This window comes from Anabrus simplex, chromosome 1 (genome assembly GCF_040414725.1).
Source record: "Anabrus simplex isolate iqAnaSimp1 chromosome 1, ASM4041472v1, whole genome shotgun sequence".
Lineage (NCBI taxonomy): Eukaryota > Metazoa > Arthropoda > Insecta > Orthoptera > Tettigoniidae > Anabrus > Anabrus simplex.
The window spans coordinates 727,500,139-727,517,459 of NC_090265.1; the positions used below are offsets into that span (position 1 = coordinate 727,500,139).

Sequence of the window (17,321 nt, forward strand, 5' to 3'; positions counted from 1 at the left end):
CATTTTCATTACATTCATGATGTTGACCATGTAACATGGGCAAAGTAAATCAAGTATACATTTATCAAAATGAGCAGGATCATCATACTTGAACATACAGTCCCAACAATAGAAGAAAGCGTGATTGTGGGAAAACCTAACAACAAGGTCTGAACTTCAGATGTCACGGTGCTGATTGAAACCGTTTGCCTGCTAACAAAAGTATGTTATTAATGAAAATATTTTCTTCACATATACTACATCATTTCAAAATTGTGTGGAATTTAAGCAGGACACTGACAGCAGTTTGGAAACAAGTTACAAATCAAGTCGTATGTAGAAAGATTGGAACACACGATAGGATGACATGTCAGTGCAGGAAGAAGCACACAAGGTCAAGGGCAATCTCAGCATGAATGTCCTGATGAACCTGGGAAGTACAAATGACCTCAGAAGAAATGGATCAATGTGGAAATAGTCCTTGTCCTTGTGTTCTCATGTCCTTACTGACCTGTCATTGTGTTCCTAGATATGTCTTGAATCGTCAAAAGTATGGAAATAGCATTCCAAAACTTGGGCAACATGATGAAATACACCATACGAGGGAAAAATAAAATAAAAGTTGTAAAGCTTAGTTAGTACATGGAAATATATCACACTATGAAAAATAGTCCACTTGTATGTATACTGTAGATAACTGTAAAAAGAATTTCTCATCACATACTATAAGAACATTTACAGACAAAACAAACAATTATAAACACCTGTAAATGATGATATAACCCCTTCAAAGAGCACATGTTCTTCCATCATATACAGTGAGTTTCACCCCCAGTAAATGAACTCATTGGCAAGAGACTAAGACTGAACACACCCCACTATTAAGGTAAGATGCACTACTCAAACAAAGGGCCATTAACTTTATCAGAGCTGTTAATTAAAAGTTGCCCCAAGCCTTCTAGGCTGTGGTTTTCTCCCAACAGGTCCACTAATCAATATCTGCCTTCAGCTCAACATGCAACACTTCCACAGAGTGAAGGGTGGCATGAATAATGACACCACACACTCCACCCCTTGTACTTAGGTGAGCAGGGAAATTAACATGGCTGTCCATCACATGGAGAAGGAGCTGTGCAAACTATCAAACCCTACCCTCTGAAAAAGGCTTGTGCAGACTTCGTTAAAGAGATGTAAGTGGTACTTCCCAGCAAATAATATACAAAGTATAACAAACTGAGATTAAGTAAGCAGTACCAACTATGTGAAAATGAATTTGTTATTGTCCTTTTCTGTTTTAATGTTTGTCCTCATCTCTCACTTCTGTTCCCCACTCATCCCACCCAGAGCTGTCTTACTTGTCTTGCTGGTGTAGTTGTTCCTGCCACTGTTTTAATCTTTCTCTCTGATTTTTAAATTAAATGAAACAATGTTATAAAAAAGATTTTTGAAATATGCATTCCTATAGTCAGTGTATATCTAAATTCAACTGGTTATTTCAGAAATAACATATGTAACATTTTATCGGTTTAGAGTTAGACTCAGATTCATGTACACAATGCACACACTCATAATTTCATTTAGAAATGATTCATGTGGAATGTGCTCTGCTCAACAGAAACAACAGATGTTCTGGTACAGAGAAGTTATGTTTGATATGGTTGGCTGTTTTCCTTAGGTTATCGTATGTTTCCACTCGGTCATTGTTGACAGTTGCAGTTTGATATTCCAGCCTTATAAAGATAGCAAGATTTTAGCATGACTTTTTAAAAGCATGAACTTTTCTTAAGAACATTTACAACATTCTTGTTTCAATTTTAAATATTTTTAACTATGATATATGTCAACTTTTAGCAACCTACTGAAGATGATCCAATTGGGATCGAAACATGTATAGATATGACAAATGTGAAATTTAAGTTTTCTAAATTTTATACCATAATGTATTGAATAAGGAGGATACTGTTTAATAATAGATAATTGTTATAGTAATTTAAAGATTATTAGCACTCCGTACTAATACACTGGTGGACACTTCGACTATCCTTGAACTTACATACCGAGTTTCGAGAAATTCTTTCAAGCTGTTTTCGAGTGAAGTCTTAAACAGACAAACAGATGAAAACTGATCTGAGACTATTTCAACTTCTGTATACCTGAGATAAGGACAAAGTACAAAGCAAAAAGTCTGATTTGTACTCACAAAACAATTTTATTTATACTGATGTTACTCACCATGGTGTTGCAGTTATTAACCAGTTTGTCCCACGAACCAGCCCATTCTGAAAATGCAAAGAGAATACAACACAATTATACTCACATATCCTCCTTGCACAAAATACATATCTGGATTTAAATAACGGTAAATCATCTACATGTGATTGGCCTCATGGAGGGCATCCGGCCACAGATTGCAGCAGCAGAAGAAGAATGACAGTCAACTATTTCTCACAGTATTACCATTAATACATGTCTAACCTTCATTGCTAGAGTGCATCATCAATTTGTAAGTAATGGAAAGAAAGAAATGAATGGGAAATCCAGACATATACAAAAAGAAATGAACATAACAGAATAAATTACTGAGCTTGTCAGGGGCTGAAAAGAAATGGATGTTGCAAAACTGGGATTGGGAAGGAGAGAGTCAATCTATTTGAAGACGGCAAGATATGAAGATGTGCTTTCTTGTTTCATGTTTGTCCTCCCATCCTTTTCTGTTGCTCCTCTTCCAATGCTGACCTGTCATTAAGTTTATCCTATGATGTTTTTCGTTCTTTCTACAATCTGCTTTACGTTGCACCAACACAGATAGGTAATAATAATAATAATAATAATAGTTGTTTTTACGTTCCATTAACTACTTCTACAGTTTTTGAAGGCGCCGAGGTGCCAGAATTCAGTCCTGCAGGAGTTCTTTTACGTGCCAGTAAATCTACCGACGCGAGGCTGACGTATTTGAGCACCTTCAAATACCACCGGACTGAGCCAGGATCGAACCTGCCAAGTTGGGGTCAGAAGGCCAGCACCTCAACCGTCTGAGCCACTCAGCCCAGCACACAGATAGGTCTTATGGTGCTGATGGGAGAGGAAAGAGCCAGAAATGAGAAGGAAGCGACAGTGACCTTAATTAAGGTTTACCTGGTGTGAAAATGGGAAAACACGGAAAACCATCTTCGGGACTGCCGACAGTGGGGTTCGAACCCACTATCTCCCGAATGCAAGCTCACAGCTGTGAGCCGCTAACCGCATGACCTTCTTGTTCAGTATATCCTATTATGTGTTCATGTTTCTATCTTAGTATTTTATTTAATAATCATCTTCACTAGATGGTTGATTGCTACAGAGACTTACAGTAATTGAAAATCTTCAACATTTTTGATACTTTTTATTTGCTTTTTAGCAAATTAATTAATTATAAACAATACATGTTTCGTTCTCACTTGAGAACATATTCAGCTGTTGTTAAGCTTGGGTGAATTGCTACGTTTTTGAGTACATTATTTTCAGGTACATTGTTCCCCTTAAAAACTATTTGAATATAAATTGAATGATGTTAAAACAATGTGGGGGGTTAATGGGTTGATGAAATGAGACAGGATGAATACATGGTTAGCCTACTTAAAAAACTATATCTATTCATTGGAATAGTTGTTAAAAGTTTCAACTCTGTTACACTAAAAATATCTGTTTGTCTTCCAGCAGCTTCAAACGTAGCCCCTCCAGGGTCACGGTAGAATTGGAGTTTAACAACAGTAAGAAATTGAGACGAAGTTCCCTTCTAAAAAAATGAACGGCAATCAGCTTCATAGTTCCACATTAGACTCAATTTAGGGCACATTAAGCAAGCTCAAAATAAATAACAGCCAACCTGGAACGAGTGAAAGAAATGAACATTGAACAATAATTAGAACAGTGTCAAGAAGTCAATCATTTTTTAAAAACCTTTTAACTGGAAGACAAACAGATATTTTGTGTAACAGAGTTGAAACTTTTAACAACTATTCCAATGAATAGATATAGTTTTTTAAGTAGGCTAACTATGTATTCAACCTGTCTCATTTCATCAACCCATTAACCCCCCCCCCCCACATTGTTTTAACATCATTTAATTTATATTCAAATAGTTTTTAAGAAGAACAATGTACCTGAAAATAATGTACTCAAAAACTTAGCGATTGACCTAAGCTTAACAACAGCTGAAGATGTTCTCAAGTGAGAACAAAACATGTACTGTTTATAATTAACTAATTTGCTAAAAAGCAAATAAAAAGTATCAAAAATGTTGAAGATTTTCAATTACTGTAAGTCTCTGTGATTATAATTTGAGACGGAAAATGAAGCTGATTACTTGCAATGGTTGACTGCCGTCGGTGGAACAGAGGTCGTGACCCGAAGATTGATTTCAGCTGAGGCAGTCACTTCTGAAGAAAAGGCCAAAATCTGGGCATTCTATATCATAATATTTAGACTCATCTACGTTCATTAACATGACAGTCTCTTGCGTTCATGCCATTGAAACGGGACAAAATGTAAGAAAACTTTAAGTTTTGAAAAAACTTTCCTCTGCTTCCACACAAGTAAACCATGAATGAACACAACTGTTCTCTTGGATTCCTTGCAGTTTGTCTCATTGATCCATGTTATCCAAGTCAAAGATGATATTGTTGTTGTTATTATTCAGTTCGCAATTTCACTTCTCTCCTGGTTTGGGTTATGAATCCATCAGTGCCTGTCTCTCCACCACTCTTTTCCTGCTTATAATATTTCTTCTATCTTTCCTCCTCTCTTCCCTACACCGTCCTCCACCTTTCGGGGCCTTGCTTGTGGTCTCTTTCCTGTGGTTTCTCTGTGAATACTTTATCTGGAACTCGATCTTCTCTCATTTGCATCACATATCCATACCATTTCAGCTTACTTGTTTCTGTCCTGTGGTTTTGATACTCCAGTACTCTTTCTACTTTTTATTTCTAGTCTTCCCTACAACACCTCTGGAATTTGGTCTTCACTGCCTTAACTATACTCTCATCTCATTTTGTTGTTGTCCATGTACCTGCTGCACCTTACAGGAAGAATACAAAACTTCCTTCTTAGAACTTCTTGGCTCAGCATAAAATGCCTCACACTCTCGTAGAAGCCATTGCTTGCCGTATTATCTTTTTAATCTAATCTATGAAATGTTCACAACTTCTAATGATTTTCAATTTACTGTTAACTTTCTGGTTTATTCTTCTCTATGAATATTTTCATTCCAAATCCTTTTATTACCTCATTCCATACATTAACTTTTTCATTTCATTTTCTCTCCATATCATTGTCATCTGCAAATAGTAGGGCTTTTGCTGTGTTTCTTTCCATCTTGTATTTTATACAATTGCAGATTCCACCTACAAACGTGATATAGAGTACCACAAAATATAAATTTCATCTTTCCATATTGACAGCTAAACTAATATTATTTAAATCACTATAACAATGATTTATTAGTGAACATATGTTTTTCTACCAGTGAATGAAAATTAAGTGTAGTATTTATATCAACGGGTGGTAAAATAGGTCCTTTTCTAGAATAGGATTCTTTAAGTTCATTCAGTTACTTGTTTAAAATTTCTTGCTTCCGAGACAATGTAGAGACATAATGTATTGAATAAGGAGGATACTGTTCAATAACAAATCATTGTTATAGTGATTTAAAGAATATTAGCGATTAAGAGTATGCGGTACAGTACGCTTCCCTGTTTACGTCCTGTTCTGCATCAAACCATTTTGTTCATAATATCAACTTATTATGTTTGTTATGCATAATTGAACTGTGTAAATGATATTTCTGATATTATTATTCATACATACATACATACATACATACATACATACATACATACATACATACATACATACATACATACATACATTATCATTATAGACTGTTATGCCTTTCAGCGTTCAGTCTGCAAGCCTCTGAGAATTTACTAAACGTCGCCACAATCCTCGATTTGCAACTAGTTTTGTGGCCTCATTTAGTTCTATACCTCTTATCTTTAAATCGTTAGAAACAGAGTCTAACCATCATCGTCTTCGTCTCCCTCTACTTCTCTTACCCTCCATAACAGAGTCCATTATTCTCCTAGGTAACCTATCCTCCTCCATTCGCCTCACATGACCCCACCACCAAAGCCGGTTTATGCGTACAGCTTCATCCATCGAGTTCATTCCTAAATTAGCCTTTATCTCCTCATTCCGAGTTCCCTCCTGCCATTGTTCCCACCTGTTTGTACCAGCAATCATTCTTGCTACTTTCATGTCTGTTACTTCTAACTTATGAATAAGATATCCTGAGTCCACCCAGCTTTCGCTCCCGTAAAGCAAAGTTGGTCTGAAAACAGACCGATGTAAAGATAGTTTCGTCTGGGAGCTGACTTCCTTCTTACAGAATACTGCTGATCGCAACTGCGAGCTCACTGCATTAGCTTTACTACACCTTGATTCAATCTCATTTACTATATTACCATCCTGGGAAAACACACAACCTAAATACTTGAAATTATCGACCTGTTCTAGCTTTATCACCAATCTGACATTCAATTCTGTTGGATTTCTTACCTACTGACATCAATTTAGTCTTCGAGAGGCTAATTTTCATACCATACTCATTGCACCTATTTTCAAGTTCCAAGATGTTAGACTGCAGGCTTTCGGCACAGTCTGCCATTAAGACCAAGTCGTCAGCATAGGCCAGGCTGCTTACTACATTTCCACCTAACTGAATCCCTCCCTGCCATTTTATACCTTTCAGCATATGATCCATGTAAACTACAAACAGCAAAGGTAAAAGATTACACCCTTGTCTAACTCCTGTAAGTACCCTGAACCAAGAACTCACTCTACCATCAATTCTCACTGAAGCCCAATTGTCAACATAAATGCCTTTGATTGATTTTAATAATCTACCTTTAATTCCATAGTCCCCCAGTATAGCGAACATCTTTTCCCTCGGTACCCTGTCATATGCTTTCTCTAGATCTACGAAACATAAACACAACTGCCTATTCCTCTCGTAGCATTTTTCAATTACCTGGCGCATACTGAAAATCTGATCCTGACAGCCTCTCTGTGGTCTGAAACCACACTGGTTTTCATCCAACTTCCTCTCAACGACTGATCACACCCTCCCTTCCAAGATGCCAGTGAATACTTTGCATGGTATACTAATCAATGAGATACCTCGATAGTTGATGCAATCCTTCCTGTTCCCTTGCTTATAGATAGGTGCAATTACTGCTTTTGTCCAATCTGAAGGTACCTTACCAACACTCCACGCTAATTTGACTACTCTATGAAGCCATTTCATCCCTGCCTTCCCACTATACTTCACCATTTCAGGTCTAATTTCATCTATTCCTGCTGCCTTATGACAATGGAGTTTATTTACTATCCTTTCCACTTCCTCAAGCATAATTTCACCAACATCATTTTCCTCCTCCCCATGAGCTTGACTGTTTGCAACACCACCATGATGATTTCCTTTTACATTGAGAAGATGTTCAAAATATTCCCTCCACCTCTCCAGTGATTCCCTGGGATCTGTTATGAGTTCACCTGAATTACTCAAAACACTGTTCATTTCCTTTTTCCCTCCCTTCCCAAGATTCTTTATTACTGCCCAGAAAGGTTTCCCTGCTGCTTGACCTAGCCTTTCCAGGTTATTACTAAAATCTTCCCATGACTTCTTTTTGGATTCAACAACTATTTGTTTCGCTCTGTTTCTTTCATCTACGTACAAATCCCTGTCTCCCTCGGCCCTTGTTTGGAACCATTTCTGATAAGCCTTCTTTTTACGTTTACAGGCTGCTCTCACTTCATCATTCCACCAAGATGTTCACCTTTTCCCATCTTTACACACAGTTGTTCCTAGGCATTCCCTTGCTGTTTCTACTACAGCATCCCTGTATGCCACCCATTCACTTTCTATATCCTGAACCTGCTTACTGTCAACTGTTCAAAACTTCTCACTAATCATATCCATGTACTTCTGTCTAATTTCCTCGTCCTGGAGATTTTCTACCCTTATTCGTTTGCAGACAGATTTCACTTTCTCTAGCCTAGGCCTAGAGATACTTAGTTCACTACAGATCAGATAGTGGTCTGTATCATCGAAAAATCCACAAAAAACTCGTACATTCCTAAAAGATTTCCTGAATTCAAAGTCTGTTAAGATATAGTCTATTATGGATCTGGTACCCCTAGCCTCCCATGTGTAGCGGTGAATAGCCTTATGCTTGAAGAATGTATTCGTAACAGCTAAACCCATACTAGCACAGAAGTCCAGCAAACGCTTCCCATTCCCATTAGCTTCCATATCTTCCCCACATTTACCAATCACCCTTTCGTATTCTTCAGTTCTATTCCCAACTCTCGCATTGAAATCGCCCATTAGCACTATTCTAACCTTGCTGTTCACCCTGACCACGATGTCACTCAATGCTTCATAAAACTTGTCAACTTCATCCTCATCTGCACCCTCACATGGTGAATACACGGACACAATTCTTGTCCTAATTCCTCCCACTGACAAATCTACCCACATCATTCGCTCACTTACGTGCCTAACAGAAACTATGTTGCGTGCAATGGTATTCCTGATAAAGATTATTATTTAATTATTTAGTAATAATAATCATCTTGACTTTTACACAATTTTGCGTGCAAAACTTTTATTATAATTGAAAAAGGACACAAATGAGATAGCAATTCACGACTCTCCTGTGAGTTCCAGTCATCATACATCTCATCTGTTGAGACCATGTGCTACAGTTTACGAGATACAGTACAGGCAGTTTTCCATCATCCTCATACGATTGGAGTCAATGTTGGCAGAGACAGGATTCAAGCCCTGAATCAAGTGGACAGAGGTAAACTGTAACAATATCTCTAAGGAAACAATCTCCTTTATGTATAAAAACTGGTGCTTTGGAGCCCCTATCCACTGCAGCTGGGAAGTAACATCTGGACAAAGAGGACTTTCTATTCAATTCTACACAAACACAAAATAATTGATGAAATACACAATGATCTATAAAACTGCAGTGTGGAACATTCTTCTCTTTCTCACCAGCAGGGGAGAGGGTTCAATGATTCATCACATCTTTATGTATGAGGGACCTGCAGTACAAAATATTGACTGGACTCTAATTTGCATGTACAGGCTGCACATAAAATATGCACCTCTCCTGACAGCACAGCAAAATATCTAATTAATAAATAAAACGAGAAAACAAACCCAAGGAAAATAGTGCAATCAATAGCAAACTTAATATGCAGTAGTGTAGGTAATACGAGGTGTGTTCAAAAAAAGACCGAACTGTGGCTAGAAAAACTTTATTATGTAGCTTACATCATTTCACAGACTGTCCCCTTCAAAATAGTCCCTTGCACTATCAACAGCATGTTGCCAACGTTTCTTTCACTTTTGGAATGCTTCCTGGAATGAACTTTCTTTGATGGCGCGAAGTTGCCTCGTCACATTCTCCTTGATCTCTTCAATGCCTTGGAAACGATGTCCTTTCAAGGTGGTTTTCAATTTGGGGAATAAGAAAAAGTCTGCTGGAGCCAAGTCGGGAGAATAGGGCGGATGGGGCACAACAGGAATTTGGTGTTTTGCCAGATAACTGCGGACTGAGAGAGAGGCATGTGCTGGCGCATTGTCATGGTGCAACATCCAGGATTTGTTTTCCTACAGTTCAGGCCTCTTCCTGCGCACAGCATCTCTCAAATGCGTTAAAACATTCTGGTACAGTTCTCTGTTCACTGTCTGGCCTCGGGGTACAAACTCGTGATGGACAATGCCTTTCCAATCAAAAAACACAATCAGCATCACCTTGATGTTTGAACGACTCATTCGTGCTTTTTTCGGTCGAGGAGAACCTTTCCCCACCCACTGTGATGATTGCCTTTTGGTTTCGACATCGTAACCGTACACCCACGTCTCATCTCCAGTGATGATGTTCTTCAGGAAGTTGTCATCAGCATCTGCGTTAGCAAGCATTTCCTGACTGATGCTGACTCGGTTCTCTTTTTGATCGTCAGTCAGCAAACGAGGGACAAATTTAGCACTGACGCGCCGCATCTGAAGTTTTTCGGTTAAAATTGCATGACATGATCCTACGCTGATGCACACCTGATCAGCAACCTCTCGGACTGTCAAACGATGATTTCCACGAATCACTTCACGAACTCTCTCAACATGGCGGTCGTCTGTTGATGTGGAAGGTCGCCCAGGCCTAGGGTCTTCAGTGACAGACGTTCTACCGTCTCTGAAACGTTTAAACCACTCGTAGCATTGTGTACGACTCATGCATTCCTCCCCGTATGCTAGCTTCAACATTTCAAATGTTTCCACAACTTTGAAGCAGAACTTCACGCACACGCATTGTTCCTCAAGCTGTTTCATTATAGAATTCGACGAACATGTGACACACGCAATCACATGCAGGCAATGGAATGCGAAAAGCAGCGGTCTGTTGTCAGAAGTTGCCGCTAGGCGCCGCCACAGTCACAACTCGCTCAATGTTGCGGTTTGCGCGCAATTTACAAAGTTCGGTCTTTTTTTGAACACACTTCGTAGTTGTTTTTAAGTATTAACTTCAAGATTATCAGTCTTAGCTTGAAATATAGCTCTTTTTTCCAAAAATAAGGAACAGAAGTTAAGCTCATGTTTCTTATTATTGAGAGGATGATTTCAGGAAACAGAATAGCTGCCTGAACTAAAATGAGTACAACGTCTGTGGTTCTAATACTGATCTAAATTTGTTCTGTCACAGAAAGGAACAAACAAATGCCAAACCAAGCCATATTCAATAGGATAAAAACAATGATATGTCAGAAGAGGGTGATGATGGTGGTGATTATTGTTTTAAGACGAAGTAGAATTAGGCAATCCAAGTGACCTTGCTCTGGTAATGAAGTAGACCATTCAACCAGCAACTCAACACTGAGTGTTGTATGTTGGGTATTTAGCCTGAAGGCTGGTTTGGTCCTCCACAGCTATGCCAACAGCTGTTATAAATGGTCTAGGCATCACTGAAAAGACATACCATAATAAGAAGCGAAGTCATTTCCTGTTGCTTTCCTCGCTGTGTCAAAAGTTGCTATTACATATCAGTCTGCCAAGTCCACTGAAATGCAGGCACCAACCGACCCTATGAGCAATATTTTTACACCATTCATACCAGGGACTGGCTGCATAAGGAATGGTATTACTAAGCATTGCTCATACCTCAGTCACTTTCATACTGCCCAACAAAAAAAAAAAAAAAAAAAAAAAAAAAGGATGAGACTGAGACAGGTCAAAGAAAGTAACAAATTTATTCTATCCCATACCAGAAGACACAGTGCACTGTAAACACTACATCCCGCCAGCAAAGGGATGGCAGCAGGAAACAACCTGACACCCTGAGAAGGCCAATGGCCCCCATCAGATAGACGTTGTACCCCAGGTTAGGAGCGGCCTTTTGGATCTCATAGACATTTGGTAAGGACATGCGATCATAAAAACGTTGCTCCAGGATCAACAATGGTTGTGGTGGTGGTGATCATTGTTTTAACAGGAAGTACTAGCCAACCATCCTCTATGTAACACTAACCTGAGAGTAAAAATGGAAGGAAGCCGACACTTCGAAAAATGAAGATATCTGCCAAAGAAAGACAAGGGCCATGAAGGATGTGAAAATAAAAGACTCCCTAGGCCTCGAATGCTCTAATACCATCAGAGTCGAAAAGGGGGGAAAAAAGTTGACCAAGTGAGGTCAGATAGGATAGATAAAAATGAGGATCCTGGCATAAGTGGAAGCAATTCCAGGACTCAGTGCCCTGTGGTTGCCACACTCCCAAGATGAGAGCCTCTGGGGCCCCTTTTAGTCACCTCTTACGACATACAGGGGATACCATGAGTGTTATTCTACATCCCCCACACACAGGGGGACTGTTTAAAGTAATATCTATGAAAGTAGATTCTTGTTGATGAGATATATAGTAAAACAGTTGGATAAAAATACATAGGGTTATAGGGTAGTATATTTCTTTTTTTTTCTTTCTTTTCAACAACTGGCTTTACGTCACATTGACACAGATAAGTCTTATGGCGACAATAGGAGGGAAGCAGCCTGGCGTGAAAATGGGAAACCACTGAAAACCATCTTCACGGCTGCCAACAGTGGGGTTCGAACCCACTATCTTCCGCATACTGGATACTACAAGTCATTAATCTCATATTTGGTCCGTATTGACGACAGTGATTACATATAATTTTAAAAAATATTTGTTTAATGTCAACCTAGTCAATACTTACTGGATACTAGCCGCACTTAAGCGACTGCATCTATCGAGCTTGGTAGTATATCTTCTCATCAGTGTGATTCGTCACAGCATTTAACTACCAAACACACAAGACTGAATTACATAGAAAGGAGGTTAGTAGTTACTGTATATTAGAGTTATACTGTTAGTTTGCTTTCCTGAAGGAAATACACCATTGACTCTGAAGATTACATAACAGGCAAGACACATTCAAGGGCAGTGGAAAACCCATTTCATTAATTTCTGAATAACTTGGTTCTGTTGATGATTGAATTTCTCACACTTGAAAATAATATGGTTAGGTGTACAGACTAGTTTACAACATTCTCAGCTAATTGACTAGATCACCTTTATTCTAAATAAATTAATGTTCATTAGTAAGTAGTTCGTCTTGTGATAGAAGAATTACATTTACCTTCCTAGACTGTGCTACGTGGTGGCAAACTCACCAAAGTTTTCCAAAGTGCTCAGATTATTTTCTTACAGCGCTATGCGGCAAAACACGGAATTATTGCTTCCCAGCATATCCGAAGATGTACCTTCCCACAAGAGGTCGAGGATGACCGGACGAATTGGCCGTGCGGTTAGGGGTGCGCTGTTGTGAGCTTGCATATGGGAAATAGTGGGTCCGAACCCCACTGTCAGCAGAATTGTGAAAGTTTGTCACAAGAAAATGAGTGCAGACCTTCTGGATCAAAATCAACAAAGAAAAAGAAGGCATTAGGAACAATGAGGGACGTGCTGAAAAAGCTGCGTGCTTCAACATTCGAAACAGGACCGTACTGTAAACGTAAGACTTTTCAGTGTTTTCGGAACATTTCTCCAGATATGAGGTCAGCTCTGATTACACAGTTCAATCAACTAGGTGACTGGAATAAGCAATCAGCGCATCTTGCCGGTCTCATGACGATTATTCTGATTAAACGAAGATACTGTAAGGGACCTAAAAATGAGGCTAATTTCCGTGACTGCTCGTTTCACTACAGAGTTAGAGTGAGACAAGGGGATGGATACGAAGAGGCAGAAGTGTGCAGGAAGGTCTTCATAAGTTTACATAGCATTACAAAGGCGAGTGTGTTCACTATTCAAACTTCACTGAAGGCAACAGGTTCAGCACCAGAAGACCAAAGGGGAAAACATAATAACAGACCTAAGAAGATGACAGACCATGCAAAAAAGGCAATACTTGATCATATAGCCTCTTTTAAGGGTCGTAAGAGTCATTACAGTTTAAACAAGTCTTCGAAAATCTATCTACTTGAAGACCCTAGCATACAGAAAATGTGTGACATGTTCCGTAAACTACACCCTGAAATCAAGATCTCGTATGAAAAATACAGACTGATTTTCAATACTGAATTCAATTTATCCTTTGGCTACCCAAGGTCTGATACATGTTTTCTACCTGTGACAAACATACATCTGAAGTTGAAGCACTAAATAAACAACTAGTGGATGGTAGTCTGACTACAGAAGAAAGGAATGGTATTTCAACACAGCTAAAATCCCTTAAAATATTGCAGGAGCTTCATTTGAGGTGAGCAGAGACATTCTATTCAAAAAAGCGCGCTGCAAGAAAGGCATGTCAGAAGGATGTTATGAAGGAAGCTGTATGCATTGATTGCCAACGAAATCTCCCATTACCTAACATCACAACGAATGACGCTTATTACAGAAGACAGTTGTCGTACTACACCTTCAATATACATGAACTTTCTACAGGCAGATCATTTTGGTTTGGATACAGTGAAGAAGTTGCTAAGAAAGGCTCCAATGAAGTTGTGAGCTTTCTCCATTACTACATTACAAACTTCCTAGATCCCTGAGTAAAACATCTCTGATTCTGTGATTCCTGTGCTGAACAAAATAAGAACTACAATGTATTTCGCTATCTTCACTACGTGGTTCATGTTCTCAAGAAGTTAGAAACAGTGTGCATCACATTCCCTGTGAGAGGTAACTCCTTTTTGGAGTGCGATAAGAACATGGGTCTAGTAGACACCAAGAAAAGAGTTGAAGTACCTTGTGAATGGGCCAAAGCGATATCTGCAGCCAGAAGCAAACCAGAACCTTTTGTGGTAAGTGCAAGTAGACCAAAGCATCGTGAGGAACTGGTCATCTTCCTTTGAGGACCCAGGTGCCTGCCGCTATGTAAAGCGATGTCCTTTCCCGATGCGTTCCATCAAAAAGGCGAGAATCACCAATGATCATCCCTGGTTTATTCAGCACAGGGCCATCTACAACGCAGCGTGGAATTCGTCTGTACTGACAATTTTAGAGAAGAGAATTTATCAGAGGCCTACACAGCAAACAAATGAGTTCCTCTTCCCAGACAGAGCATATAATGGTAAGAGTGCTTTTGTTGGTGTCTTTGGAATTTACTAATATTTTATCTTTTTTCCCACCTTCTTATTTTAATGTTTCATAAGCACACTTTCATATATTCTTATTTTATTTCAGATACACTCCCAATATCTGAGGAAAAATTTAGAGATCTTCAGCATCTGAAGACTTTCTGTAGTGACAAAGCCAAGGTATACTTCGACAGGCTCAAATATACAAAGACCGCAAAGAAATGAAGCTCGACATGATTCATTGTGAAACTTTGTAGTGATTCTAATGGGTGCAGTAACTCGGAAAGGACTCCTGCAAAGTACAGAAGTAACGTTCATTGTGTGAAGTTTTAATGTTTACCAAGGAAAGTTAAGTTTCTGTCTTGTATACTTGCCGGTTAGCCTGTTTTTCCTTAGGATACCTTGTATCTAAGGCACAATAATTTTTTTTTTCTAAGTGCAAAAAAACAACTTTTAAGTTAATTCCATCCTTAACGTCCTCCATACGTTCATAGTCAAGTGTGAAATTCCTCTTCATTATGAAAGTGTTGAAAACGATATAGTTATAACGTTTTTAACTTTCAAATGGCTCTCCTGAAAATTTAAATGCTATTGGGTTAGCTGGTTTTTCCTTTGGACTCTTCAAATACAAAATATATATCTTTCATCACAAACACTGGTATCATTCCAGCCCCGTGCAAAGAAAAGATGTTGGTGATTTCCTTAAAACTGGCAGTCTGTACAGTAATTGTAATTTTATTGATTACTTGTTGAAAAATGAATTTACCAAGCGGAGTGTTAATGCGCTATGGTTATGGAGCCAACCTGCGCATTTGGGAGACAACGTGGATTTGAACCCCACCATCGGCTGTCCTGAGAATGGTTTTTCTATGGTTTTCCACTTCCAGACAAAGGCTGGGGACAGTTCCTACTCACTGAACACAGCCAATTCCTTCCAGCAGTTTCAGCTGGTCCAAAATTATCGGTGCTCAGAGAAAGCATGGATGACATTATCTAATACGTAGGTGCCTCATTAGATCCACAAGTGACTGCTTATTAGGAAAATTTTCAGCAATTCTGATCAACTGTTGTCAAGAAAAAGCATAAAATTAGAAAGCAACTGAAGCCTGATACTTTTTCAAACAGAATCCACTGTAAAATGGTGTGTATATTCCCATTAAAGTATATTAATACCACAGGAAGTCTTTCACTGTCAATACAATTCCAAAGATTCATGATTTAATGTAGGCCTACTTTTGAATTTACAGATGGCTTTTTGCCCCTCATAGACCACTGTATTGAGAGTTTAGTATGTACATTCTTTACAAATGTATTCCATTCATATTTGAAATATTTGAAACCAAACATACAACAATGAAAAGAGAAATAAGCAAATTCTACTAATTCTATTAATTTAGTTCAATATACAAGATTATGCACCTCTGCAAACTTAAGTATTATTGACATTTCAAGAAATAATTATTTGATTTATGAATTAATTACATATCTGAAGTCGTAATAAGTTAGTACAAACTATTCTGCTAGTGTCAATAATTACATAAGTTCTATTAAAAAAGGAAAGTTTGTGTCGATATCTCCATTATTAATAATCCCATGGAAAAATGTAGTACAACGTTTCACAATTCTTTAGTACCATTTAAGAATATGAAAATAGAATATTGATATCTTTAATGGATTAGAAATTCTTTCAGTGTAAGAACTTAAGAATTGAATAACCCAGTAAAATATAACCTTTATGCTTCTCCAGTCTGTTGAACCATCAAATATAATGCTTAAAACACTAGAACATACTGTACCTATAAAGAAAAATATTTATCATTGAATGACATGTTTCATTCTATAAGAACATCCTCAGATTTTACCAAATTACTTCTAACCATGCAAATATATGTACAATATTGCTTACGGTGAAGACCTTAACAGCATCTTAGGCAGAGAAGGAGACCTTCGGAATGGCGAAGATGGTGGATGAGGCAATCCATTCTCTCTGGGGAAAATTAGCAGAGGAAACCACTGCCTTGTGGAGAAGAGGGATCTTCAAAGGCGAAGGGAGTAAACCCCGAAAGAAAATCCTCAGATGCGTTAGGCTTAGCAGGTCAGCAGAAGAGTAAATTTGTACTTGCTTTCAATTATAATACAAGCATCGGATGGAAGTTTAAAAATGGAAATGGAATTGATAAGTCTCTGGCTGCAGTTGCACTATATGATGGTAATGCTGATGTTCGTGCAAGTATTAGATCAGAGAGAAAAAAAATCCGATTTGGAACAATAAATATTTTAACAATGAATGGGAAAGAAAATTAATCGATTGATCTAATGGAGAGACGAAAACTTGACATCCTGGGATTAAGTGAAGTAAAATGGAAAGGAAAAGGAATGAAGAAACTAAGAAAGGAGTACACCTTGTACTGCATAGGTAACAGTAAAGAGAAAAGAAATGGAGTGGGATTTATAGTGAATCAGAATGTTGAACCAATAGCTGAAGTTGAGTATGTAAATGAAAGAAGTTAATAATGCACATACATGCAAACAAGGAACTACTGAATAAAGTACAGGTGTATACTCCACAGACAGGATGTAGCGTGGAAGGAAAATGAACTGGAAATGCATATTGTTGGAGATGGAATCATGATAATGGAAGAT

General features: G+C 38.3%; 1 protein-coding gene across 4 annotated transcripts in view; it reads right to left on the minus strand.

The window, feature by feature from the left end:
• LOC136857427 (serine-rich adhesin for platelets) overlaps window positions 1-17,321 on the minus strand; it is a 244,989-nt gene that overhangs the window by 219,987 nt on the left and 7,681 nt on the right. For 3 of the 4 annotated variants that reach the window (XM_067136082.2, XM_067136080.2, XM_067136081.2), the window contains exon 2: window positions 2,212-2,258. The gene's annotated coding sequence lies outside the window, so the exon portion shown is untranslated. Of the gene's footprint in view, window positions 1-2,211; window positions 2,259-14,346; window positions 14,411-17,321 lie in introns of those variants that run through there. The other variant, XM_067136083.2, reaches the window with a different exon arrangement.